The sequence below is a fragment of the Eptesicus fuscus genome, chromosome 2 (assembly GCF_027574615.1).
Source record: "Eptesicus fuscus isolate TK198812 chromosome 2, DD_ASM_mEF_20220401, whole genome shotgun sequence".
NCBI lineage: Eukaryota > Metazoa > Chordata > Mammalia > Chiroptera > Vespertilionidae > Eptesicus > Eptesicus fuscus.
The window spans coordinates 10,777,784-10,805,707 of NC_072474.1; the positions used below are offsets into that span (position 1 = coordinate 10,777,784).

Genomic DNA, 27,924 nt, shown 5'->3' on the forward strand with positions numbered 1-27,924 from the left:
TTCGGGTTACAGGCTCAATCCCCAATGTGGGGCATGCAGGAGGCAGCCGACCAATGACTCTCTCTCATCATTGATGTTTCTATGTCTCATTCCCTCTTCTTTCCTCTCTGAAATCAATACAAATATATTTTTTAAAATGTGAAACAGACTAAAGCTTTGGCTGCTCCCCAGGACCTGCGTTTTATGGGCCTATCTCTGTCTAATATATCTTTACTAGAGGCCCGGTGCACGAAATTCGTGCACGGCGGGGAGGGGGGTAGCAGGGGGTGTTGTCCCTCAGCCCAGCCTGCAGTCTCTCCAATCTGGGACCCCTCAAGGGACCTTCACTTTTTCCTTCAAGAGTGTGGTGGAAAAACCCTAGATCACCTTCTTGGATTCTTATACCCCAAATTACCAAGAACACTGCAAGTGGTGGCCTACAGGGAGCTTAGCCAATGAATTGTCAGAAAAGGTATTTACTCTCAAACTGGTTTGGCTCAGCGGATAGACCGTGGGCCTGCAGACTGAAGGGTCCCAGGTTTAATTCCTGTTAAGGGCATGTACCTTGGTGGGAGGCATAGCCCCAGTGGGGAGTGTGCAGGAGGCAGCTAATGGATGTTTCTCTCTCATTGATATTTCCGACTGTCTATCCTTCTCCCCTTTTCTCTGTAAAAAAAAAAATCAATAATTTTTTTTTAAAAAAGGTGTATCCTCTGCAGCTCATGCAGCCCCTGGGTTGTGTCCACTGGGCTAGGGGCATGTCCCTGCCACCCGGTGGTGGCTGCCGGGGTCTCCGCACATCCCAGAGGCCAGCAGCCATCCCCCTGTGGAGGGCGCTAGGCTGGGGGCATGGACACAAACCACCACTTGGTGCTGGAGCTTGGAAAGCCTTTGGGGTGGGGCAGGAACATCCCCGTCTCCAAATGTCCAAGGCCAGCAGCCAGCCCCACCATGGGCCCCAGGCTCGAGGCTTGCAGGGACCCTGGGCAGCACACAGCAGTGGCCGCCAGGGTCTCGCACACCCTAGAGGCCAGCAGCCAGCCCCCAGTCCTGGGCGCCTGGCTGGGGGCGTAGCCCCAAACCACTGCTTCCTGCGGTAGCCTTTGCAAGTGGCTGGGGGAGGCCAGCAGCCAGCCTGACCATGGGCCTCAGGCTCGAGGCATGCAGGGACCCTGGGCAGCATGCACCTGGATGGGGGCATGGCCCCAAACCTCCGCTTTGTGCAGGAGCCTTTGCAAGTCACTGGGAGTGGGGCGGGAACATCCCCACGTTGCTATAGTGACTCGGGGATGTTCCCGCCCCACCAGGTGGCTTGGCGGCTACAGCCATAGGCTTCGAGTGGCCAGGGGATGTTCTGGGACCCCTGCCGCTCGGGACCTAAGCACGGGCCTACAGGCTAGGAGCGGCCTGGGTCCGGAGGATGTTTCCTGGACCCGGGCCGCTCAGCGCCTGCGTATGCAAATTAACCGCCATCTTGTTCGCTCTGATTGGCTGTGGGCATAGCGAAGGTGCGGTCAATTTGCATGTTTCTCTTTTATAAGGTAGGATGCCCAATGCACGTGCTTTAAGATGCTCTCACATTTGGTGTCACTTGCCTTCCTCCTTTCAAATGCTACCTGAGTACAATTTTAGTCTGTGTTTCTTCTTCTTCACCATTGCTTGTTTCTCAGACCCGCTTGTTTAAAAAACAACACAAAACCCTAATCTATATTATCTTAGGCAAACAAATAAGCCTCAAGCTTCTAGGAGTACTGATCAGATTTTGAAGATGCATTGTTTAGTTTATAATGTTGCTCCCTTCATGCCTTCATGCACATTTTTAACATAGGTGCAAAATCCCTCCTCACACCTCTAAACCCATAGTCAGGCCTGGATGCTTGGTGTGTTCATTATCTCAATTAGGCAGAGAAACAAAGGGCAAAATACAGTCCCATTCGAAGCACAGAGTGAGACATTGGTAACAATACTCCCTCCTTTCATTTTTTTTCCTTTGGCATATACACAATGAAATACTACGCTGCTGTAAAAAAGAAAGAACTCTTACCATTTGCAACAGCATGGATGGACCTGGAGAGAATTACACTAAGTGAAATAAGCCAGTCTGAAAAAGATAAGTATCACATGACTTCATTTATGGAATATAATGAACAACATAAACTGATGAACAAAAATAGATCCAGAGACATAGAAGCATGGAATAGACTGTCAAACCTCAGAGGAAGGGCAGGGGAGGGCTGGAAGGGGAGGTAAGAGATCAACCAAAGGACTTGTATGCATGCATATAAGCATAACCAATGGACAAAGACAGTAGGGGGATGAGGGCTTATGCTGGGGGGTGGGAGTGGGTGGGGACAAGTTAATGGGGGTAAAAGGAGACATATGTAATACTTTCAACACTAAAGAATTTTTTAAAAAGTGTTTTGCACAAATTATTCTCCACTAAGAACTTGTGTGATATAGGAAAAAATTCCACATGAGCACATTTTATGACAATAGCTTTTGTCTGTATTAAATTTCAACTTAAATTATAATCATACCATGTTTTATTTTACCAAATTTAAAAACATTATTTTGATCCAAACAATATTTTTATGTCCACATCAAAAGATCCTGTTCCGTAGATCAAAACACATCAGTGGTTTTACTGGTAAAAACTTTATATGGCTTCTAGCAAGACTGAGGCTAGGTTCTGCTAAAGAATAGTAAAAATGTATGAACAGTTTGAAAAGCATTCAAAAATTATCTCTGCTTCTTATTGAACACTTGAAGTCAATACAGAATTGCATATGGAAATCAGGCCAGATTAAAGAAGGCAGGAGGAGTCTGGAGAGCATAACGAGAGAATTCAGTAAATGAGAGTAAGGTTTTGAATGTGTGTACGACATAATTGTATTCCACACATGTTACCTCATCAGCTGATGTGCAGACAAGGGAGGATTTGTGGTGTTTGAGAATCTGGCGTCTCAGATGCGTCACATGCTGTTGTTTCTTCTGCTTTGGGAACATCTAGGGAAGTTAACATATCCTTTGTCATTAATAAATGTGTGTCTCTCACATGTGTCTGTCGGCATCTTTAAGTGAACCACATAGCTATCTCATTTTGATGCTGACCCACTGGCTCATCTCTAATACGTTTATAGCATCGCTGCTATTCATTTCTAGATAGTGTGCAGAAATTTGAATCTCAGCCAGGGTGAGAGCTGCAACATGCCATATACTAGGCCCAACCTTCATACATAATACCATTGCAAGGCCAATGTGATCTCAAGTCATTAAAGAAAAAATCCCCTTCACACAAATTGGTAAGAGACTGTCATTTACATGATAGCAAACTGATGTGAACAAAAAGCCCTTTTTTCTTTTCTTTTGAATTTTTAAGCTTTCATTTTTTAAAAAAATTTATCTTTGCTGTCGAAAGTATTCGAGATGTTACCCTTCCCCCCCCCATCGACTCCCTCACCCACACCCTTGCCCCCTCCCCAACCCTCCCCTGCAGTATTGTCTGTCGATGGGGTATTCATATATGCGTATAAATTATTTGGTTAATCCCTCCTCCTCCCCCTCTTCCCTCTGAAATACATCAGTCTGTTGCATGCTTCTATGTCTCTGGATCTATTTTGTTTGTTAATTCAGTTTGTGCATTAGGTTCCACATATGAGTGAGATCATGTGATACTTGACTTTCTCTGATTGGCTTATTATAAATACTTATTTTGGTTTCTTACCAACACTTCTCTAGTGGGAGAAAAGATTAAAGAAGAAAAAGTATTTAAAAATAAACTTTGAAAATCAATGTGACTGACACCAGGGAGTTGCAAAAAGACTTAAATGTATTTACTATGCCAGAAAATTTGAAATTATTTTAATTGTTGCCTCTGAGAGAGATTTTAGCTTACGTTTCAGGTGAAAATGTTAAAACACTAGAGACTAAATAAAACGAATTAATATATATCATTATAAGAAGGTGTTTTCAAAGTGTTTATTTACATAAAAATATATTTAAATAACTAAACAGTTAATTTGTAAGCTATCCTATCTAATAATAGACAAATATGCAAATTGACCATACCTCCGGCACACCCACAAGCCATGCCCACCATCCAATCAGAGCGAGCATGCAAATTAACCCAAACCAAGATGGCTACAGCCACAGAGAGCAAGGTTTCCTAGGTAACAGAGGAAGCCAAGCTTTCTGCCAGCCGTTGCAGGCCTAAGCCTCCACTCAAGCTACAAAGTTTCAATTATAGAAGGTAAACAAATTCAAACAAATGGTGGCAGAATGGAGCTTGAGAGAGCAGGCCAGGGTTGCTGCCGGCAACAGGGGAAACAAAGCTTTCCGCACACCCTGGCCGGGCCCACCCGCTTAAGGCAACAAAGTTTCAATTATAACCCCAACACAAATGGCTTTGGGCCTCGGAGGGAGCCCCAGGCTTGGCTCCACTCCAGGCTACAAAGTTTCAATTGTAGAAGGAAAATAAATCCCAGATACCTGGGCCTCGCTTGGGTTGCCAGGGGGCGTGGCCGGCCTGCAAACCACCACAGGCCCCTCACTCAGGCTGCCCCACACTCCAAGGGAATCCCCACCTGATCCAGGACGCCCTTCAGGGCAAACCAGCTGGCCCCCACCCCTGTACCAGGCCTCTATCCTATCTAATAAAAGAGTAATATGCAGATTGATCATCACTGCAACACACAATATAGCTGCCCCCCTGTGGTAAAAGATCCTGCCCCCATGTGGACACAAGATGGCCACGACAAGATGGCCAGCAGGAGAGGGCAGTTGGGAGGCACCCGGCCTGCAAGGGAGGGCAGTTGAGAGGGACCAAGCCTGCAAGGGAGGGCAGTTGGAAGTGATCAACCCTGCAGGAGAGGGCAGTTAGGGGTGACCAGGCCGGCAGAGGAGGGAAGTTGGGGGCAAACAGGCTGGCAGCAGAGTGGTTAGGGTGTGATCAGGCTGGCAGGCAGAAGCGGTTAGGAGCAATCTGGAAGGCAGGCAGGCAAGCAATTGGGAGCCAGCATTCCTGGATTGTGAGAGGAATGTCCGACTGCCCATTTAGTGGGATTGGACCTAAATGGGCAGTCGGACATCCCTTAAGGGGTCCCATATTGAAGAGGGTACAGGCTGGGCTTAGGGACAACCCCCCTCCATGCACGAATTTTGTGCACCGGGCCTCTAGTCTATACTAATAAAAGAGTAATATGCTAATTAGGGTAGACATCTTCCGGATGTCCATCGGGACTTCCATCTGGACAAAGCCACAGTGGCTGAGAGGCCCAGGGCTCACAGCCGTGGGCTCACAGCAGCCATGGGCTCAGGTAGCCATGAGCACTGGTGTCTGCAAGGCCCGGGGCTCAGGTCTCGCAGCCGTGGTGGCCAGCAGTGGCAGCAGCAGTGGGGTGATGAGGGCAGCGCCTTCCCCTGATCATCCTGGTCACCTTCCGCAGAAGGAGGCCAGAGGCAGCAGCAGTAATAGGGTAATGGGGGTGGCGGGTAAGCCATCAGTAGGACATCCCCTGAGGGCTCCCAGACTGAGAGAGGGGGCAGGCCAGGCTGAGGGACCCTGCCCCCAGTGCATGAATTTTTGTGCACTGGGCCTCTAGTTTCTGTAATAATAATTTTGTGAAACACATAAAACTAGACGGTGAGGAACAGCTTTTTTTCCATCTATAGGATGGAAGTATTTTGAACTCAGTGTAATTAATTACTAGAAATCAACAAACTGGTTAAGAGTAAAATCTTCTTTTGCTACTTTTACTGGATAGTACATAAGAAATTTGCCCATTTGAATTATGTTGTTCAGTTGCATTTCATTAAGATAAATTAAAAATTCTTCATTTAAAGATCTCTAAATGGCAATACATGTGTATAAAATCAAATAAATGTAATAGATCATTCACTATCATCAACACACATTACAAAGTTACTAAAAAACCATAAATTCATTGTGTATTGGAAGATTATATATGTATTATATTGTCTACAATTTAATCTTATATGACATATTTGGGTGAGAAGATCATAAATAAGTAGATGCTGCTTCATTGCTAGAAAATGGAATGAGCTTCATTTGGCATATCATTTAATTCAATTATCTTTTTTAATATAACTTATTTTTAACTCAATTACCTCACAGTCTAAACAAATTATCACAGTTGAGGGATGTTGTAGAGTAAACATGAACTAGAGATTAATATAATCTTTTTTAATAGAAAATATATATTTCATTAGGTAGCACAGCAAATCATCGGGGGCTTAAAATCCTAAAAAGATATATATGTATATATTACTTGTCAAAAATTATTTAATAGTAGTCTTTCTAAAAATTCCAGCCATAATGACTGGAAATTCCAAATTAAGTATTAGTGTTCTGTTCAAAAAGAATATTTAAGATTGTGCCTCATCTATTATGTGCTTACAACAAAACATTAAAGTATTTTACTGTTTTTAGCATATATTATGTATTCTATAAGTATTTGTTTAATAGATTTAAAATAATTAAATTGTATTCATATAATTCTTTTTAATTTAAACTTTACTTAGAAAGATTAGATGTTGCAAAATGTAAATTTATTTTTTAATTTGATATCTACATGTGACATTTGTGATCACTCATGAAAAATTAAATTTTGTAAATAAATGTTTTTAAATAAGAACTATTTTTTAACATTAATAATTTAAGCATCTGGTTTTGATAAGAGTGATGACATTTGCTGGAGATTAAATAGGCAGATTGCAAACTTTCTAAGAATATACAGTATATTTTATTGTTGTTTATATTTAGCTATAAATATAGATTTACAATAATAATATCCTACAATAAAGTTATACACATTGAGGTAATATTAAATTAATTTAAAACAAAATTACAACATAATTTCAAGAATGTTGAGATGGCATAAATCTGTTATCATTTTTCTGGGACACTAGGCTCCCTTGACATTCTTGAGTGGGTTTGGCAATATATAAATTAAGGTTATTTATGCTCCCTAAAGCTAAAGAGCATCTTCTGGACCATTTTTATCTCAATGGAAGAGAGGGCTCACCACTTGAGCTTACAGAGCTTCCTCTAAGTGTATTGCATACTAGATGCCCGGTGCATGAAATTCGTGAATGGAGGCGGGGGTGTGTTCCACAGCTCAGCCTGCACCCTCTCTAATCTGGGACCCCTCAAGGGATGTACAACTGCCCATTTAGGCCTGATCCCACCAGGCCTAAATGGGCAGCTGGACATGCCTCTCACAATCCAGGACTGCTGGCTCCCAACCACTCACTTCCCTGCCTGCCTGATTTTCCCTAACCGCTTCTGCCTGCCAGCCTCATCACCCCCTAACCACTCCCTGCCAGCCTGATCAATGCCTAACTGCTGCCCTGACAGTCCAATTGCCCATAACTGCCCTCCCTTGCCAGCCTGGTCTCCCCTAACTGACCTCTCCTTCAGGCCTGGTTGCCCCCAGCTGCCCTCCCTTGCCAGCCTGGCCTCCCCTAACTGTCCTCCCCTGCAGGCCTGGTTTCCCCAACTGCCCTCCCCTGCTGGGCTTGTCTCCCCCAACTGCCCTCCCCTGCTGGCCCAGTCATCCCTAACTGCCCTCCCTTGCCAGCCTGGTCACCCCCAACTGTCCTCCCTTGCAGGGCTGGTCCCTCCCAACTTCCCTTCCCTGCTGGCCTGATTGCCCCCAGCTGCCCTTCCCTGCAGGCCTGATCACCCCTAACTGCCCTCTTCTGCTGGCATGATTGCCCACAACTGCCCCCCCTTGCTGGCCATTTGTGGTGGCCATCTTGTGTCCATATGGGGGTGGCCATCTTTGACCACATGGGGCAGCCATCTTGAGTGTTGGAGTGATGGTCAATTTGCATATTACCAGTTTATTATATAGGATGGTTTGACTAAGTAACACATAGAAGACTTAAAACTACCCCTTTCACACAGTTACTGGTAAGAACATGAAAGCTTTTTCTACCAGTAATTCATGCTTAAAATGTGAAACAAAGCTCAGAAAACATTGGAGACATATTATTCTCACCATATTTTTTTACAAAGCCTTAATATATTTTGATATTTTTTGAGAAATGTTTACTTCCTGCCATTGCATTTAGTTCCCCAATACATTCTGCCCAATTTTCTAGCTGACTTAAGAAGAATGTCCACACATTTTTTTTTAAAAGTATTAACTTAAGTAAGAAGATGACATGAAGCATTGGTTGAGGTTTTAATAATGGATAGTATATGCATATATGCATAACCCATGGACAGACAATAGTGCAGGGAAGGCCTGCAGAGTGGGCTGAAGTGAGATGGAGGGAGACAATGCGGAAAAGAGGGACATCTGTAATGCTTTCAACAATAAACATGAATTTAAAAAATAAAATTAAAAAAAAATGAATGGATAGTGTGCAATATTGAAAAGAACATCAATAACAATTTAAAACTAAATGCAAAGAAAGCCTGATTATTGGTATGCTCAGTTCCATAAATCCAGGTGTTACTAATGATTCTGGACTGTTTTGAAAATCTTGTGGAGGAGAGATTACCAGGAATAGGAGGTGTGGGAAAGGAATGGGAACGCAAACATTGAAATAAGGTTTTCTCCTAGCAGTAGCATTTTAATATTTGCCATAACATGTTGTATTTTGTCCCAGTTCCCCTCTTGGAGGATGGATGGAGGATAGACTTGCTCTCTCTGAAGGGAAAGACAAAATGATTTTGGTGTGGGTGTTTGCAAGAAGAGAACACTTATATTGTGCCTTAGATAATTGACTTTTTAACCATCAGACTTGATAACTGACTGGTATAGGAAGTGTTTCAGGTAGAATTGGTAAATAAATATTAGTCTAATAATACCTACTTGCTCATGTTCTGATTCTGAAAACATATAAGTATATAAGATATATATATTCTTGCTAATGGGCCTCAAATGTACAAAAATTCTGTTGGAAAGAACAACAGTAAATATAGGAGGAGACAGGAATTAAACAAATTAGATGAAGATGGGGGAAAAGCAGATAACTGTTGCAGGTATGTGTAAAATTAAGTTCACAAAAGCCACACATTCTGTTGTTGATAACCAATAGAATGAGGACATCACCCTTGCCACTATTTACTAGGTGCTCTTCATATTCCAACCTATTAAAAGCCTGCACCACCAACTCATATGGGGCACATGGAGCTACATTTAATTCTACTCTTTTCTTTTCCATTCCCTAATGCCAGAAGCATAAGACACCAAGAAAAGACAGGAAGAGTATGAAAAAAAGCATATTACAAAATTTGACCTCACTAAGACACTGAGGTGATGCCATTTCTCAGTGAATGAGGATGGCACTTGAGTCAAATAAAATTGAAATGTTGAAATATATAGGTTTAAGTCTTACCAATAAGTATTTACTGAAATAATAAGTTGCTATTCAGGGAACTCATTGCTCATAAAGAAAGTTGTTTTAATATAACATATATGTTAGATTTAAACTAAATAACCCCCATGTGTCAAAGTATCATTTTTAAAAAGTTAAAAAAAAAAGCCTCTCATACAAATACAGACAGGGCATTACTCAGTTTTATTTGAATCATTAAAGAGAGAATTTGCAGGATATGAAGCTCTTTAGACTATAATTATATTTTATAGTCATTAAAAAAAAGTTTGCTAAGTTGGAAAACAAATTAATTAATGTCGCATGGGGCAATATAACCCTTGTGGTCACCTTCTCTAATCAACAGTAATCATTTACATCTCTCCTGTTTTTTAAAAAAAACACTACATCTTAGCCTGAAACTTCAAGAGAAGAGATGAAACTCTAACAACAAAGGTCACTACACAATAGTAAAGGAATCGATCCAACAAGAGGATATAACCCTGGTAAACATATATGAACCCAATACAGGAGCACCTAAGTATATAAAAAATACTTCTAGTGGACTTTAATGGAGAGATCAACAACAATACTGTCATAGTAGGGGACTTTAACACTGCGCTGACTTCCCTGGATAGATCTTCCAGACAAAAACTTAACAAGGAAACAGTGACTCTAAAGGACACACTGGATCAGATAGATTTAACTGACATTTATAGAACATTTCACCCAAACGCAGCAGAATATACATTCTCAAGTGCACATGGATCATTCACAAAGATAGATCACATGTTAGGACACAAAACAAGTCTCTACAAGTTCAAGAAGATTGAAATCATATCAAGCATCTTCTCAGATAACAATGGAATGAAATTAGAAAATCAACTACAGTAAAAACACTCAAAAACATTCAAACACATGGAGGCTAAATAGCATGTTATTAAACAATGAATGGGTTACCAATGAGATCAAGAAATAAGTCAAAAACTTCCTAGAAACAAGTGAAAATGAACACACAACAAACCAAAAACTCTGGGACACAGCAAAAGCAGTCCTAAGAGGGAAGTTCATAGCACTATAGGCATACCTCAAAAAACAAGAAAAATCATCAATAAACTATTTAACCCTTCAACTTAAAGAACTAGAAAGAGAACAACTGAGAGTAAGTAGAAGGAAGGAAATAATAAAGATTAGAGCAGAAATAAATAACATAGAAACTAAAAAAAAATACAAAAATCAATGAGACCAGAAACTGGTTCTTTGAAAGGATAAACAAAATTGATAAACCCTTAATCAGACTCATCAAAAAACAAATAGAGAGGACCCAAATAAATAAAATGAGAAACAAAAGTGGAGAAGTAACCACTGACACCACAGAAATACAAAGGATTGTAAGAAAATAAATAAGCCAGGCAATGAAAGAAAAATATGATCTCACTCATTTATGGAAAATAAAGAACATTATAACCTGATGAACAAAAAGATAGATACAGAGGCAGTGAAGCATCGAACAGACTGTCAAATTACAGCGGGAAGGCTGGGGAGTGTTGGGGAGGGGGAGAAAGAGATCAACCGAAGGAGTTGTATGCATGCATATAAGCACAACTAATGGACACAAGACACTGGGGGGGTGGGATGAGGGCATGTGCCAGGGGGTAGGGGAGGCTGGGGGAAGGTCAACGGGGAAAAAAAGGAGGTATATGTACAACTATTTGTAATACTTTAAACAATAAAATAAATTTTTTTTAAAAAGTGAAACATAAAAAAAAGAAGGAAAATACAACTATAGGCCAACAAGCTGGACAATGTGGATGAAATGGACAAATTCCTAGAAAAATAAAATATCCCAAAACTGAATCAGGAGGAATCAGAAAACCTGAATAGGCCAATAACAACTGATGAAATAGAAGCAGTAATAATAATTAAAAAAAAAACAACCTCCCAGAAAACAAAAGACCAGGTCCGGATGGCTTCACAAGAGAGTGTTATCAAACATTCAAAGAACTAACACCTATACTCTTCAATCTATTTCAGAAAACAAAGAGGAAAGAACACTTGTAAACTGTTTTTATGAGGTCAGCATTATCCTATTTCCAAAACCAGATGAAGACACTATAAAGAAAGATAATTATAGGCCAATATCCCTGATGAACATAGATGCTAAAATCCTCAGAAAATATTAGTAAATTGCATCCAGCAATATAATATATTAAGAAGATCATACACCATGACCAAGTGGGAATTATTCCAGGGATGCAAGGCTGGTACAATATTCCAAATCAATAAAAGTGATAGATCATATTGAATATTGAAAGATAAAAATCAATATACATATTGAAAGATAAAAATCACATGATCATATCAATAGACTCAGAAAAAGCATGCCAAAAAATCCAACACCCATTTTTGATAAAAACTCTCAGCAAAGTGGGAATAGAGGGAGCATATCTCAACATCATAAAGGCTATATATGACAAACCTACAGCCAACGTCATGCTCAATGTGTAAAAACTAAAAACATTTCCCTTAAGAACAGGAACAAGGCAGGGATGTCCACTTTCACCACCTTATTCAACATAGTACTAGAAGTCCTAGCCACAGCAATTAGATACAAAGAAGAAATAAAAGGCATCCAAATTGGAAAGGAGGGAGAAAAATTATCATTATTCACAGATGACATGATAATATACATAGAAAACCCTAAAGACTCCACCAAGAAACTACTAGATTTAATAAATGAATTTGGCAATGTAGCAAGACACAAATCAACACCCAAAAATAGATGGCCTTTTTAGATACCAATAATGAATTCTCAGAAAGAGAAATTAAACAAATAATCTTATTTACCATTGCAACAAAAAAAATAAGATACTTAGGGAATAAACTTAACCAAGGAGGCAAAAAACTTGTATTCAGAAAACTACAGGATATTGAAAAAAAGAGATAGAGAAAGATATAAACAAGTAGAGAAATATACTGTGATCATGAATTGGTAGAATCAACATCATTAAAATGTCCATACTACCCAAGGCAATCTATATATTCAATGCAATCCCTATTAAAATACCAATGGCATATTTCAGAGAGCTAGAACAAATACTCCAAAAATTTATATGGAATCAAAAAAGACCCCAGATAGCTGCAGCAATTTTGAGAAAGAAAAACAAATTTGAAAGAATCACAATACCAGATTTCAAGTTATACTACAAAGCCACTGTAATCAAAACAGCCTGGTACTGGCACAAGAACAGACATATAGGTCACTAGAACAGAACAGAAAACCCAGAAATCGACCCAAGCCATTACTCTCAATTAATATTTGACAAAGGAGGCAAGAGCGTACAATGGAATCAAGACAGTCTATTCAATAAATGGTGTTGGGAAAATTGGACAGATACATGCAAAAAAATGAAACTGGTCTACCAACTTACACCATACACAAGAATAAACTCAAAATGGATAAAAGACTTAAATGTAAAGCCTGAAACCATAAAAATCCTAGAAAAAAACCATATGCAGCAAAATCTCAGACACCTCTTGTAGCAATGTGTTTATATATACATCTCAGAAGGCAAAGGAAACTAAGGACAAAATAAACAAATGGGACTACATCAAAATAAAAAGCTTCTTCACAGCAAAAGAAACCATCAGCAAAACAAAAAGAGAGCCCACTGTATGGGAGAACTTATTTGGTAATGATACATCTGATAAAGGGTTAATATCCAAAATATATAAGGAACTCTTACATAACAAAAAGGGAAGACAAACAATCCAATGAAAAATGGGCAAAGGACCTTAATAGACTCTCCTCCAAAGAGGACATACAGAAGGCCAAGAAATATATGAAAAAATGCTCAAAGTCACTAAGCATTCCAGAGATGCAAACCAAAACAACAATGAGGTACCATCTCACACCTCTCAGAATACCTGCCATCAACAAATCAACAAATGACAAGTGCTGGAGAGGATGTGGAGAAAAGGAAACCCTAGTACACTGCTAGTGAGAATGTGGACTAGTGTAGCCATTATGGAAAACAGTATGGAGTTTCCTAAAAAAAATTAGATATGGATCTGTCATTTGACCCAGTGATCCCACCTCTAGGAATTTATGCTAAGAAATCCGAAGCACCAATCAGAAAGAATGTATGCACCCCTATGTTCATAGCAGCACAATTTACAATAGCAAAGATCTGGAAAGAGCCCAAGTGCCCATCAGATGAGTGGATAAAAAAGCTGTGGTACATTAATACTGTGGAATACTATGCAGCAGCAAACAAGAAGACTTTCTTACCCTTGGAGACAGCATGGAGGGACCTGGAGAATATCATTCTAAGTAAAATAAGTAAATGAGAAAAAGATGAGTATCACATGATTGTACTCATATGTGGAATCTAAGTAACAACATAAACTGATGAACAGAGTGAATCCAGAGACTAGAAGCATGGAACAGAGTGTGGAATCTCAGAAGGAAGACAGGGCATGGTGAGTGGGTGGGAGATAATCAACCAAAGATCTTGTGTGTGTATATGCATAATGCATGGAAATAGACAATAGGGTACTGAAAGGTTGGGGTGGGGGGGTGGGGGAAAAAAAGGGACTTATGTAATACTTTCAACAGTAAAGAATTATGTTTTTCCAAAAAAATAAAATAAAAGCATATAATAAAATAACAACAACTAAAAGAGAGAGAGAGAGACAGAGAGAGAGAGAGAGAGAGATCAGATTCTAATCAACAGTCAGTAATAAATTAAGTGATACTTGGTCTGTTAGATTAGAAGCCATCAGTATGTGCATGTTTGTGTGTATGTGTGTGGAGTGTAAGGCTATGTAATAAATATTTTAGGTTTTATGCTACATATGGTCTCTGATGCAACTATACAAATCTATCATTGTAGTGCAAAAGTGACATAGAAAATACAAAAACAAAGAAGCATAACTATGTTTCAATACAATTTTATCATGAACACTTATATTTGAATTCATATAATTTATAGGTGTCACAGCATACTTTTTTGATTTTTTTCAATGCTGAAAAATGTATAATACAATCCTAGACTTTGGATCATATAACAACATGTGGTTGGTCTGCATTGGCCCCAAACTATAATTTGCTGGCCCCTGTATTAGACAGTGTATGGCATTCAACAGACATGCAGTCATCCTTTTGCAAATCTAAGTTTTCTTAATATATGACTGTACATCATTGAGATGATTTTTTCAACCATACCTGGTCCACCTATAAGTACACATTTTTATTTTAAAACTAGAGGCCTGGTGCACGAAATTTGAGCATGGGTAGGGTCCCTAGGCCTGGCCGGTGATCAGGGCTGATCTGGGCCTTCTGGCTGCTGGCCAGGGCCTTCCTTCATTCCGCACTGCCCCCTGGTGGTCAGCGCATATCATAGTGAGTGATCAAACGCCCAGTCTCCCAGTCGAACTCCCAAGGGGACACTTTGCATATTAGCCTTTTATATATAGTAGATTGTTTAAAGATATTAGACTTTAACCAGAAAGACAAAGGACCATAATGCACATTAAGAAATGTTTTTCTAGCCCTAGCTGATTTGGCTCAGTGGATAGAGTGTAGGCCTGTGGACTGAAGGGTCCCAGGTTCAATTCTGGTCAAGGGCACATGCAGGCTTGATCACCAGTGGGCGGCATGCAGAAGGCAGTCAATCAATGATTCTCTCTCATCATTGATGTTTCTATCTCTCTCTCCCTCTCTGAAATCAATAAAAAAAAGAAAGAAAGAAAGAAAGGAAGAAAGAAAGAAAGAAAGAAAGAAAGAAAGAAAGAAAGAAAGAAAGAAAGAAAGAAAGAAAGAAAGAAAGAAAGAAAGAAAGAAAGAAAGAAATGTTTTCCTAGCTTTACTCTTATGTAGTCCTAGACAGGTGAGTCACTTCCATTTTTTATTTTTATTTTTTGCCTCTTGTAGACCAAATATACTTGAGCTAAAGGATTTCCAAGATTATTCTTAAGTATATGAATATTTGCTACACATAAATCTAAAACAAATAAAAATTATTTTGAATAATATTTTCTCTAAATTGATTTTTCATACTTGAAGAGAAATTTCTATCAAGTGAGAATTGTATTATCAACCTCAAACCCATGTCAATGTCATCTACATTTTATTCAGTTTAGTGTGTGAAGGGATTTGCATTTATAGTGACTTAATATGTTTAGCTCCATGCAAATTCAAATCAACAAGTATATGAGTCCTAGAAGCATTTAGAATACTAAGCAATATTGAGGGAACAAAGTACAATAAAAATGAAGTTGTATGAAATATTGTCAATTGCCATTTTATTACAGTATTCTGAATGTTGAATCCACAGTAAGAAAGAAAAAGACATTCAGCCTAATGAACTATCCAAAATGTATTCTAGTTCTATAAAATTTTCATAAGCAAAATTATTTCAAAGGTGAGAGGCTAGATAATTAGAAATTGTTATAAAATTATAAACGAACACATTTTCTCTCAAACATGTTTGAGGCATGAAAATGGCTCTCATGTCACACAACCATGTGTAACTACTTAGAATCATACATACTTCAAAGAAGAAAAGAAATTTGAAGTTGAAGATAAATTTATGTCTTAATTGCAGAAATGATAAAAATTAAAGAGAAAAATTAAATATTCAATTGCATCACTGTTAACCAGGTTGGTGGCAATAACATAGAAACATTAAGTGCTGTGATAGTTGAAAAGAGAATATTTCTGTTTTCATCACATACTTCATAGAGAGAAATAACAAGCCCAACTGAATGTTACAATTTGACTATCATGTAAGGGTTCTGCAGCTGAGGGCTTAGGGACAGAAAGGGAGTGACAAAGTTTACACATGAAGTTTGTTATGCAAAAATATTTTTTCTCCCAATTACCTTTCTCATTTCTCCTCCTCTATTGAAGTAAGCAACTATTTAGTTAAGTAAAAGTGACCCATAGGTCCCAAAAATGCAATGGCCTTTCTCTTTGTAGAAATATGAAACAAATGTAAAACTTTTCTTTTTAAAATTCTTAATTTTAATTACAGTATAGTTGGCATATAATATTATGTTGGTGTCAGGTGTACAAAATAGTGAAGTGATTCAATATTTATAGACCTTACAATGTGATCATGAATTTGTTGCATATATCAAAGAAATCTAAGAAAAATCATAAGCAGATTAAGAAAATGTTTAACACACATTTACATAAAAAGATTTGCACCCTGTAAGAATAATGGAAACTTTACTGTTTATAGTAACTCTGTTAATTGCATTTTCACATCTATACTAATAAAAGCCTAGGTGGCGTCTTGCCCTCGCATCATCACAAAATGGCCACCCCCACATCATCACAAGATGGCCACCCCCACATCATCACAAGATGGCCACCACCATGTCATCACAAGATGGCCACCATAAGATGGTCAGCAGGGGAGGGCAGTTGTGGGTGACCAGTCCTGCAGGAAAGGGCAGTTGGGGCCATTGGGCCGGCAGGGGAGCAGTTAGGCATAAATCAGGCTGGCATGGGAGCAGTTAGGGGGTGATCAGGCTGGCAGGCAGGCAAGCAGTTAAGGGCAATCAGGCAGGCAGGCAGTTAGGAGCCAGCAGTCCCGGATTGTGAGAGGAATTTCTGACTGAGAGTTAGGCCCACAGGGATCAGGCTTAAACCGACAGTCGGACATCGCCCAAGGGGTCTGAGATTGGAGAGGGTGCAGGCTGGGCTGAGCTACACTCCCACACCAGTGCAAGAATTTTGTGCACCGGGCCTCTCGTTGTTTAAATAACTGCAAGACACATATTCACTATGTGCCTGCCATTTTTTTCAATACTATTCTAGATAGAAACTTCATTTCTGTTTTGTTCTTTCTTTAGCAAAGGAAGAGAGAAAGAGAGAGAAAGAGAGAGGTACTATTTCTAAATTGGGAGCATGCAGTCAAATATTAGTAAACTAACATTATAAGATAGTTCAAGAGATAGAAAGAATATAAAATCATAGAAAATTTATTTTGTTATATTACAAAGTAAGCATTTTTTTGACTTATAATTATTATATTGGGAACAATTTATATTAAAATCCCTGGGGTATTGGTGAGGCCATGTATGTAAATTAACCTACATTTTAATAATAAAACATACATTAAAGATGGACAAATTTAAGTAAAATAATATTAACATTAATATTTATAATTATAATTTTTCAGTTTAAAGTTTTTTTACTATTATGATTGCAGAAATATATGACTTAAAATTAAAAGGGCTGAAAATCACTATATTTTCTATTAATAAAGTAAAATTTTAAGCATTGCAATGAACTAAATGGTTAATATCAGATTATTACAAAATATCAAAATAATGTTTAAAATATATTTTCAATGTTTTTCCCTTATATTTTTATACCAATTCCTTTCATGGTAATATATCTGTAATAGTTCACCTTTTCCATAGTTTTTATTTTTTTAAATATATTTTTATTTATTCCAGAGAGGAAGTGAGAGGGAGATAGAGATAGAAACATCAATTATGAGAGAGAGTCACTGATCTCTCATGCATGTCCCACACTGGGGATCGAGCCTCAAACCCAGGCATATGCCCTGTCCAGGAATTGAGCTGTGACCTCCTGGTTCATAGGTCAATGCTCAACCACACTGACACACCAGCTGGACTGCCATAGGTTTTATACATGTTATATAGACCATGTGGTCATCAGTGACAATAAGAATTGCTTTTGTTTTCTCCTTATAAATATATATGTATTTTTTTAAACTGTCTGTGTAATTTGAATTCAATTATATCTTAACTAGAGGTATATTCTATTGCACAAAGTTTGTGCATTCAGGGGGGTTCCTCAGCCTGGCATGCCCTGTCTCGAAGTCCAGGAACCCTTGCAGTCCTGGGGGGAACAGGCCTAAGCCATCAGGCGGACATCCTTAGCATGCCATGGAGGCAGGAGAGGCTCTTGCCACCACCGCTGCACTCTCCAGCTGTGAGCCTGGCTTCTGGTGTACTGACCAGCAGTAGGCAGCTCCAGCGTTGAGTGTCTGCCCCCTGGTGGTCAGTGCACGTCATAGTGACCAGTCGTTCTGTCATTCGATTGATTTGCATATTAGCCTTTTATTACATAGGATTTTCACAAATTACTTGTTAAGATTGACATATAGTGACAAAAAGCAATAGAATATACCTGAATTTGAGTAATAGTTCTACTGATGTATCCATGACATTGGCAGAATGCCTGTAAGAAACTTTGAAAGGTAATGCATGATTTTTTTTTGTTAAATGTACTTACAAAAGTCTACCTTCACAAATGCATTGTGTATCAAATATATCCCCATGTTTTCTAGTAGTTTTAATGTGAATTTTATTGGCATTGTTTTAACATGAACACCCTAATTTTGAAGAAATACATATACATACTAATTTAATATAAAATATATAATATAAATTATAAAAAAACAAACATCTACAATCAATGTTCTAAAAAGGAATATTCAGAAGAGTTCTATATTTTTCCCACATCATTTGGAATACATAGTTTTTCCTTCACTGCAGTTCAATAACTCACAGCCCAGGAATGTGAATAAGATTTAGGAGGTGAGCTTCATACAGTGTAGGTAATATATACCAGAATCTTTGGGTCAATCGTAGAATATATTTTTTAAAATAGGTTAAAGAACACTGGTCTGAAGGAATAAAGTGGGAAATTCTGAATCCTACAGATTTTCTTTTCTCCATTATGTACTTAATAATCCTTTTCTCTACAATATACAGGCTGGAGCAAAAGTGGGTTTACAGTTGTGAGTATGCAAAATAGTTTATTCTTATATTATTATTTATTAACTAGAAGCCCGATGCACGAAGATTCGTGCAATAAGTCTTCCTTCCCCTGGCTGCCGGCACTGGTTTTCCTCTGACACCCGGGACCCAGGCCTTCACTCTGGCCACCGCCTTCCATTTCGCTCTGGCCAGAGCCTTCCGTCTTTGCTCTGAGTGCTGCTCCTGTAGCTCCCTCTGCCCCCTGCCCTCCTGCTTATAGTCTTTGCTCTGAGCGCTGCTCCTCTAGCCCCCCCCTCCCGCCCCGCCTGGCTGTTCCGTGCCTGCATGGGTGTTGACCAGGGGCCTGGAGTGGCTGGGGAGTGGGGCCAACACCATCTTTGTCAGGTTAATTTGCATACTCACTCCTGATTGGCTGATGGGCACCACGAAGTGATGGACAATTTGCATACTTCTCTTTTGTTAGTGGAGATTATTGTATTATTTTTTCATACAAACAACTGTAAAACTATCTTGCCCACCCCATATTTTCAAAGAATGAGAACTTTGCCATAGTAGAAAAGGGAATTAGAAAGGATTGTGTTATTCAAAAATATGCCACTCCAGTTATCTAGTTAAATCTGAATCAAATAGCAAGGAAAATCTAGGAATTTTTACATATTCTTTAGCTACTCAGAGAACAAGTCCAACCCCTAAAATAACTAAAGAGCATTTTCACACTTGTAAATTTGTCAGTATTACAGTTTAAAACAATAATTTTTATCCCGTGTATTGATTTGTCTGTTAGCTGACATTCATGGGAGTGGTATGTGGTTTCTTCATAAACAATACAATAATGCACAAGCAGCAGAAGACATGAGAGATAAAAATGCATTGTTATAAATAGCCAAGAGAGAAAAGTATTTTATCTGCACTACTATGATTATGCTATTATAACAGGAAAAAAAAATTTAGAAATTAATTGTGGTACTCCAATATTCAAAGTGATTTCAAATCATTTCTTAAAATTAATTGTTTTACTTTCCAAGTGCATGTGCTCTGAGCGTCTCAACAAATAAAATGCAAACTGGTAAGACTGATTTAAATGTTGAGATTGGTAGATTAAAACAACAATGAGCAACTTTAATCATCTTAGAACATAGCTAATGACTTCCATCTCTGCCTAGTCTCACTGGTTAAATAATCGTAGAAATGAAAAAGCAATGTGTATAAGATAACTGAACTATTTGATCTTCCATTAAAATTACAGATTGTCTCTTTATAGGGTGTCTGTACACAAAACAGAAAAAGTAAATTTGTATTTATCAAGGCTATCTTACTCTCTTAGGTAAAAAAAAAGATTTACTTAATGACCTACAATGACACATTGCTTATTTATTTTCATTCTGGCTAAGAGGCTACATGTTATCATTAACATAAAACTCTTCTCACCTCCTATTATATATAACATACCCACAGGAGTATGAAAAGTGGGTTGCAACAACACGTAACTCATTCTTGAAGGTATGAATCATTCATTAATTTTCTAAGCTGTAGAGCTCAAAGCATATGTCTCTTTTCAAATTTTGGAAAGTAGGTTTGAAAGTCCTGTGGGGTTTCCTTTACTATTCTAGGTCAAGCATCAGATTCTTTTACAAAGAATGAATGTCACTTCTGAAAATTGCTTGTGAAAAAGGACTTCACGTCTTTTAGAAATGTCAGGCTTTAGTCTAATAGATATTTCCAAACCTGTCCTCTTACTTGCTCAATAATATGAACATCATAACAATTAATTGTGAACTAACCAAGGGAACTAAGATTTTTTTCTTTAGTAGTAAAGTTTCCCTGATACAGAGAACAAACTGATAGTTGCCAGTGGGAAGAGTGTAGAAGGATTAGTAAAAAGGGTGAATGGGAATAGAAGTACAAATTTCCAGTTATAAAATATATGTCTTGGGAATATAATGTACAACATAGGGAAAATAGTCAATATCTCAATAACTTTTCCTGGTGACAGATGGTTACTAGATTTCTTGTGGTGATCACATTGTAAGGTATGTAAATGTCAGATCATTTTTGCTGTACAACTGAAACTAATATAATATTGTATGTCAACTATATTTCAATACTAAATTTTAAAAGTTTCCCTGTGAGATGTAAAAGAAACTGAATATTTTAATTGAAAATAGTTTATCTAAGTTTTTTCTTAGTTCACTCATAATCTATTATTTAGCCAGACAAAAGACTGAAGAGGAAAATTAATTGTGTTGAATAAGCCCTTGACTGCCAGTATTAAATTGCTCCAAGTTGGCCACTGACTCATTTATTTTATAAATATAAATCATTTGAAAATTTGAAAGAACAGTAATAAAGATCAAAGATAGGTCTGCAGTGGGGTGGTAACCAGGTGGTGGAGGGCAAGGCGGGGAGAAAAGAGGGGGGACATCTGTAATACTCTTAACAATAAAAACTTTAAAAAAAAACTGGAAAAGAAGATTACATTACATTTATGTTCTATTATTTAAATGATAATTTGGGAGAATAAACATTACATTCATTTTTATACCAATATAATTTAGTATATAATAGAGACTATCATAATATATAAAAAGCCAGGGGCCGTCACGATCAAAACAGCCAGACAGATGGCCAAACACAGGCTGCATGGGGCGACAAGGCTGGCAGGGAGGTTAGTGAGGGACAACCAAACTACTGAACAGCAGGCTGCGTGGGGCGACCAGGACAGCAGGGGGGGCAGTTGGGGGCAACCAGTCTGGTGGGGGGGGGCATTTGGGGGCAACCAGGCCAGCAGGCTGGGCAGTTAGGGGCAATCAGGTGGGCAGGCAGAGGTGGTTAGGGGTGATCAGGCTGGAAGGGGGTCAGTTAGGAGCAATCAGGCAGGCAGGCAGGCAGGTGAGCATTTAGGAGCCAGCAGTCCCAGATTGTGAGAGGGATGTCTGGCAGTCAGACATCCCCTGAGGGGTTCTGGATTGGAGAGGGTTCAGGCTGGGCTGAGAGGACCTCCCCCCCATGCATGAATTTCATGCACTGGGCTTCTAGTTTGTATATAAGCCTAATGGCTTTATGACCCCTATATTGCACGAGACCTAGAAAAGATAGTCTGAAATTCCTAATCCTGTGGCCTAGCATATTCTAAAGCACTCCAAGTTTTCTATGAATTTCCCAAGACTTGAATTTCTATCACTTCTTTTGTAGCATAAACCAATACTTATCATTTAAAAGATTATTTCCCAAAGATTCAGTTGAGATACTGATATGGAGTCTCAACATTTTTCTTCTTTTATCCTTTTTAGTAAAAGCAGATTACCAGGTAGTATTTGAACAATAACCCAATGCATAATCTGCTACCCTCCTTTCTCTTCAGCACATTGATTAGATAAGTGGATGGTGCAATGTTTGCATTTGAACCAATCCAAACACCTGGCCCAGGCACTAAACTACACATATCAGCCTTGTTCCTTCTTACACAAAGGTGCTATTATGGAAGTGCTGCCTATAACATTCAATGAAAAATTATGTTTTTAAAATACTCCACTCTATAACGGCAGATATTGACACAGCCCAAGGTGAGACTTATGAAATGTATTACATACATGAATGTGGCATGGGGTATTTAGTTCTTGACTTAATAAAAATTGCAGAATAAAATAAAGTCATACAGAGGCAGAAGGAAGTAGTGAAATGGTAAAAGATTGTTGATTTTACAAGTTGAAAGGTTTACAAGATAGTGGTTTAGTAAATTCTGTAATTGAACTTTTAAAATTATTGGAAACATTGATTGTTATAGATATCTGGTGTTATGCTTCTAAAATCTGTTATTTTGATTTTCCACAATTTATTAATTATGTTGGTACACTTTAGCCCTATTTCCAGTCAAAAAATTTGGCTAATACTTCTGAATTTTATGACTTTTGTTGACAGTAAATATTTAACTATTATTCAAACTTAAAAATCACTGTAGAAAACATTGTTTAGAAATAGTTTCATTCATACAATCACATATCTAACAAATAAAAAAGTAAAAACATATTCGAGAGTAATTTAAGTAGTATAAATATTTTCTAAATAGTTTTACATTATTTTCAAGAATATATGTGAAAAATTATTTTCATAATGCAATAAAATGACTGAAATTTTAGCCTAGAGTTGATATTAAATGAATAAGATAACTGAATTATTTGATTTTCTAATTTTTAAAATTGATTTTATTGGAGTGACATTAGTTAATAAAATTATGTAGGTTTCAGGTATATACTTCTATAATGCATCATCTGCATATTATAGTGTGTTCACACTCCAAGGAGTGTCCTTCCATCACCATTTATTCCCTGTTTACCCTCTCTTACCTCCCCCAAACTCCTTACCCTCTGGTACTGTGTCTGTCTATGAGTTTTTATTTGCTTGATCTCTCCACCTGTTTCACCCAGTTTCCCAACCACCTCCCCACCAACAGCTATCAGTCTGGTCTCTGTATCTATGTGTCTGTTCCTATTTTATTTGTCTGTTTATTTTGTTCATTAAATTTCACATGTAAGTGAAATCATAAGTACTTGTCTTTCTCTGACTAGTTTATTTCATGTAGCATAATACTCCCTAGGTTCATCTGTGCTGTCACAAAGGGTAAGATGTCCTTCTTTTTATATAACTAAGTGGTATTTCATTATGTAAATGTACCACAGCTTTTTATCCACTCATCTTTACTAATGGGCACTCAGGCTGCTTCCAAATCTTGGCTATTGTAAATAGAGCTGCGATAAACATAGGGGTGTATATATTCTTTCCAATTAGTGTTTTGTATTTCTTTAGATAAATTCTGAGAAGTTGAATCACAGGGTCATAAGGCAGTTCCAATTTTAATGTTTTGAACAAAATCCATACTATTTTCACAGTGGCTACACTAGTCTGAATTCCCACCAACAGTGTGTGAGGGTTTCTTTTTTTCCACATCCTTAAAACACTTATTGTTTGTTGATTTCTTGATGATAGCCTTTCTGACAGGTGTGAGGTGCTATCTCAGTCTTTAAAGAGGACCTACAGATGGCCAATAGACATATGAAAAGATGCTCAATATCACTAATCATCAGAGAAATGTAAATTGATTTTCTAATTTTTTATATGAACATGCTGTGATTATGGATTACTATGAGAAAATTTACAAGATAAGAATTTATTTTTTTTAGTATATATATATATATATATATATATATATATATATACTTAGCATATGACCAAGCAATTTCACTCCTAAATATTTATTCAAGAGAAATGAAAATTTGCATTCATATAAAAACCTATATGAAAATATTTATTTTTAATCATCAGAAATAGTAAACAAATAAATAAAATCCAATTGTTTTTGTTTTGTTTTGTTTTGTTTTGTTTTTGGCATCTCACACTGGCAAACTTTATTTTTTTAAATTTTATTTTATTGTTATGGAGTAATACTCAATAATAAACAACAAAAAAACTTTTCACAACTATGCTTTAGTCTCAAGTGCATTTTGCTAAATGAAAGATTCCAGACTGAGAAGTCTACAAAGTGAATTATTCCATTTATATGACATTTTAAAGAACTCAAATTATTGTGACAGAAAGCAGATAAGTAGTTTCCAGTGTCTGGGGAGAAGATATAGCTACAAAAGCACACAAAGAAAGTTTAGTGATAATAGAACTGATCTTCCTCTTGGTTGTGGTTACAAGACTACATGAGTATGTCAAAACTCATAAAACTGTCCAACATAAAATCAGTTTTACTTTAAGTAAATTGTACTTCAGTGAAAAAAAAAGGAAGTTACAAAGAGAAAACAGTAGGATGAGATAGAAAAGAATTCTTTTTTTAACTGAGAATGGGGAATTGATGAATCCTGCAAATTTATGAAAAAGAAAAATTACATTTTGAACATTTCTTTTGATTTAAAATTCTCTAATATTCCTTCAAATTCATCAAACATTAACCATATTTAAAAATACTATGCTTATGGGACACAAATCAAATTTTATCAAAAATGTGTAAGTCATATAAGTATAACAAGATCAATTGTGGGGTTTTTAGTGATTATTTTTTTATGGTACAAGGTATTTTTTAGCTTAGGGTACTAGTTCTATGGCTATAGTACATTAACATGTAAATAGTAGTAATTTATGCAACTACATTTTTATTTATCCATTAATAAAAGACTAAAATACTTTGTCCATTTTGTACCCTGTCCATATTATAAAATCTGGAATTGAAATTTATTTTCCCAATACTGATGTCAGGCCACTGCATAGAGGCAAACTATTGTATACATGAGGTATATTTATGCAAGTGTATATGTGAGATATATGTATATATTAGAGGCCTGATGCATGAAATTTGTGCAGGGGCCCCGCCCCTTGCAGCCAAGGTTGCCTCATGGCCCTGCAGCCCCATGGCCCTGCCCACCGTTCATTCTGGAAGGTCATTCTAGAAGGTCATTCCACTATCTGGTCTAATTAGGATATTAGCTCTTTATTATATAGGCTATTTGTATGTGTTTGTGTATAGATAGATAGATATAGTTGTGTGTGTGTGTGTGTGTGTGTGTGTGTGTGTGTATACTAGTGCATACATAAGTATATCCATACAGATATACATAACATTGGATACTGTAAGAAATAAGGCAAACCCCCAAAATCAGGGGTCCTGGTAGAACACAAAGTATATTCAGGAGCCAGGCAGAAAGGCAAATATCTTTACTCCCATGGAGGGGGCACAGCACATGGTCTAGGAGCACATGCACACTGAGTGGGCAGTCTGCTCGGGTTTTTAATCTTGATGCATATGACATGCCCCTCACTCTTGATTGGAGTTCAGGTGGCCAGTCTTTCATGATTGGCTAATTCAAAGGGAGCGGTTGGCCTTGGCCATTTCAAGATGGCGGCCCCCAGGGGAGCTGCAAGTCATGTGGCCAACATGGCAGCTGCCAAGTCACACAGTCCAAAATGGCGGCTGTCTACACTGTTCTCTGACAGAAAAGATGACTTGTTTATTCTCACAATCCACCCTTTTTCTTTATTTAAACTTTTTCTTCAAACTTGGCTAATATTCATTGACTTTCATGCTCTACAATGTCTAGAAGGAGACTATTTTGCTGTTTGGTCCATGCAGTTTCAGTTAACCTTTGGATGAGACATGGGGTGATGTAACATCCTCAGCACTATAACTCCTAATCAGAGAGTTGAATATGGACACTATCGCTCCCTTCCACTTTCCAAACCATCGCTCTAGGGAATCAGAGAAAGGACCCTAGATCCAGGTTCCAGCTCACTCATCAGCTAAAGCTGCCGATGCCTTAGGGCCTCACTGATGGTCCGTGTGCTGTGTTGTCAGGGATGAATGTACAACACTGACCCCAAACATTACACAAACTCCTTTTCCTGCCAGAATCATATTGAAGGCCAACCTGTTCCCCCAGGTCATCCTGCTGCTGGCATCTAGCTGTTCACTATTCCTTTAACTGCCTCTCCAGTATAGTTAACGAGCCTTTGCTAGTTCTAGAAAATATAATTAATCCACCACATTATTGTTCACAGTGGGCCACCAGCAAAGGACAGGCTCAAAACCAACAACAATCTGATTTCTAGCCTTAAACTCCTTGGCACTCCTCCCAATGGGATCTGTGTGTATATGGGGATCAAAGGAGTCCCCTAGACTCTCTCTCCTCTTCCTAGTCTGTCTGTCCATTGAAAAAGGTTTATGATATGCCAACATGAAAAGGATAGACAATTATATCAGAGCACAAGGTCTACTCCATTTCCTCGGCAAGGCCACAAGTCAGGGTATCCCATGACACCACCAGACATCAGCACGGGGATCGACAGTGCAGTATGATTGGGCTTCTGAGGATACTCGGCCATTTACGCATCTGGATACATTTCTCATAAACTCTGAGCACTGTCTCCCCCTTTAGAGAGGAAAAATATATAGTTGACATCTGAGGACGGGGGCCAGATTGTTTTGGGGGTCGTTGTTCTTTACCTCTGTTGGATGGGAACAACAGGGCAAGAGTCTTACAGGAAACGGTTCCCCTTGCAGTTTCCTCCTGGGACAAGTCAAGCACATATTCCATCCCATTACTGTCTGAGGTCCATCTGAATGGAAATGGGACCACTTGGGCCTCTAGCCTTCCTGCTGTGCAAGCTTAACAGTCACTTTTATTTTTTTTATTTTTTAATATATATTTATTGATTTCAGAGAGGAAGGGAGAGGGAGAGATAGAAACATCAATGATGAAAGAGAATCATTGATCAGCTTCCTCCTATACACCCCTATTGGGGATCGAGCCCACAACCTAGGCATATGCCTTTGACTGGAATAGAACCTGGGATCCTTCAGTCCACAGGATGACACTCTATCCACTGAGCCAAAGCAGCTAGAGCAACAGTCGCTTTTATTTAGGGTACACACAGAATATTCAATCCATTCCACCCAGGCATTCATTCCCTTATACCCTACTTCTATTTGCATGATGGTAGCAGTGGCCTAGAGGATCTTGTCCTGTGACATTTACTCCTAAATCTAGTCCTAGCCAATCTTTTGACCTAAAGGCTAAAATAGCCAAATCATTTAAGTTATCTATAATCAATAACGTAACTGGGTAAATATTATCTGGATTGTGCAAATTTCCCCAGCCCATATTGTAAGCCCCTGCAAATTGCCAGATTCCTAAAGCAAATAGAACCCAGTACTTGATGGTTATTAAGACAGCTCACAGATTTAGGATCAATTTCAAGGAGATATGTCCTGGTATAGCTGTTCAAGTTGAGGTGTGTCCACACTTAACCCATGTGTGATGGGTCCAACCTCACTCAGCAGTC

General features: G+C 38.3%; 1 pseudogene; it reads right to left on the minus strand.

Moving 5' to 3' along the window:
- The window catches only part of LOC103301854 (nuclear prelamin A recognition factor-like), a 90,824-nt pseudogene extending 63,860 nt beyond the window's left edge, over window positions 1–26,964 (minus strand).
- Window positions 26,965–27,924: the final 960 nt, after the last annotated feature.